The following is a 2,197-nucleotide window of genomic DNA, read 5'->3' on the forward strand; positions in this document are numbered from 1 at the left end:
TTGTGGAAGCAGATCCAGAACCTGAAAGGACTCTGAAGAGAAAATTAAGAGAAGCTAAATTACAACAATCCAGAGATAACCTTTCAGAAATTTTCGAACAGGAAGAGGAGATGGCAGCCGAAAATAATAATAATGTAAGGAAGATTCTTGGTGACTTTACTGCACCTAATTCCAATTTACATGGAAGAAGCATCTCCATTCCTGCCATTGGAGCAAACAACTTTGAGCTGAAACCTCAATTAGTTTCTCTGATGCAGCAGAACTGCAAGTTTCATGGACTTCCATCTGAAGATCCTTTTCAGTTCTTAACTGAATTCTTGCAGATATGTGATACTGTTAAGACTAATGGAGTAGATCCTGAAGTCTACAGGCTCATGCTTTTCCCTTTTGCTGTAAGAGACAGAGCTAGATTATGGTTGGATTCTCAATCCAAAGACAGCCTGAACTCTTGGGATAAGCTGGTCACAGCTTTCTTAGTCAAATACTTTCCTCCTCAAAAGCTGAGCAAGCTTAGAGCTGATGTTCAAACCTTCAGACAGAAAGAAGGTGAATCCCTCTATGAAGCTTGGGAAAGATACAAACAGTTGACCAAAAAGTGTCATTCTGACATGCTTTCAGAATGGACCATCCTGGATATATTCTATGATGGTTTATCTGAGCTATCAAAGATGTCACTGGACACTTCTGCAGGTGGATCCATTCACCTAAAGAAAACGCCTGCAGAAGCTCAAGAACTCATTGACATGGTTGCTAATAACCAGTTCATGTACACTTCTGAAAGGAATCCTGTGAGCAATGGGACGCCTATGAAGAAGGGAGTTCTTGAAGTTGATACTCTGAATGCCATATTGGCTCAGAATAAAATATTGACTCAGCAAGTCAATATGATCTCTCAGAGTCTGCATGGAATGCAAGCTGCATCCAACAGTACTCAAGAGGCATCTTTTGAAGAAGAAGCCTATGATCCTGAGAACCCTGCAATAGCAGAGGTAAATTATTTAGGTGAACCTTATGGAAACACCTATAACTCATCATGGAGAAATCATCCAAATTTCTCATGGAAGGATCAAAAGCCTCAACAAGGCTTTAATAATGGTGGAAGAAACAGGTTTAGCAATAATAAACCTTTCCCATCATCCACTCAGCAACAGACAGAGAACTCTGAACAAAACACTTCTAATTTGGAAAACTTAGTCTCTGATCTGTCTAAGGTCACTATGAGTTTCATGAATGAAACAAGATCTTCCATTAGAAATCTGGAAGTACAAGTGGGCCAGCTGAGTAAAAGGATCACTGAAATCCCTCCCAGTACTCTCCCAAGCAATACAGAAGAGAACCCAAAAGGAGAGTGCAAGGCCATTGACATAAGCACCATGGCCGAACCTACAAGGGGAGTGGAGGACGTGAATCCCAAGGAGGAAGACCTCCTGGGACGTCCAGTGATCAATAAGGAGCTTCCCTCTGAGGAACCAAAGGACTCTGAGGCTCATCTGGAGACCATAGAGATTCCATTGAACCTCCTTATGCCCTTCATGAGCTCTGATGAGTATTCCTCTTCTGAAGAGAATGAGGATGTTACTGAAGAGCAAACTGCCATGTTTCTTGGTGCAATCATGAAGCTGAATGCCAAATTATTTGGCATTGATACTTGGGAAGTTGAACCTCCCTTATTCATCAATGAACTAAGTGATCTGGATCAACTGACATTGCCTCAGAAGAGACAGGATCCTGGAAAGTTCATATTACCCTGTACCATAGGCACCATGATCTTTAAGGCTCTGTGTGACCTTGGTTCAGGAATAAACCTCATGCCCCTCTCTGTAATAGAGAAACTGGGAATCTATGGGGTGTAAGCTGCTAAAATCTCATTAGAGATGGTAGACAATTCAAGAAAACAGGCATATGGACAAGTAGATGACATGTTAGTAAAGGTTGAAGACCTTTACATCCCTGCTGATTTCATAGTCCTGGATACTGGGAAGGAAGAGGATGAATCCATCATCCTAGGAAGACCTTTCCTAGCCACAGCAAGAGCTGTGATTAATGTGGATAGAGGAGAATTAATCCTTCAATTGAATGAGGACAACCTTGTGTTTACAACTCAAGGATCTCTCTCTGCATCCATGGAAAGGAAGCAGAAAAAGCTTCTCTCAAAGCAGAGTCAAACAAAGCCCCCACAGTCAAACTCTAAGTTTGG

General features: G+C 41.7%; 1 non-coding gene across 1 annotated transcript; it reads right to left on the bottom strand.

Annotated features, from left to right (window-relative positions):
• Positions 1–506: 506 nt before the first annotated feature.
• On the bottom strand, positions 507–610 carry LOC112788010 (small nucleolar RNA R71). Its single transcript, XR_003195391.1, has one exon. It is a non-coding gene; the product is annotated as a small nucleolar RNA R71 (small nucleolar RNA).
• Positions 611–2,197: the final 1,587 nt, after the last annotated feature.

Source organism: Arachis hypogaea, chromosome 20, assembly GCF_003086295.3.
Source record: "Arachis hypogaea cultivar Tifrunner chromosome 20, arahy.Tifrunner.gnm2.J5K5, whole genome shotgun sequence".
Taxonomy (NCBI): Eukaryota; Viridiplantae; Streptophyta; class Magnoliopsida; order Fabales; family Fabaceae; genus Arachis; species Arachis hypogaea.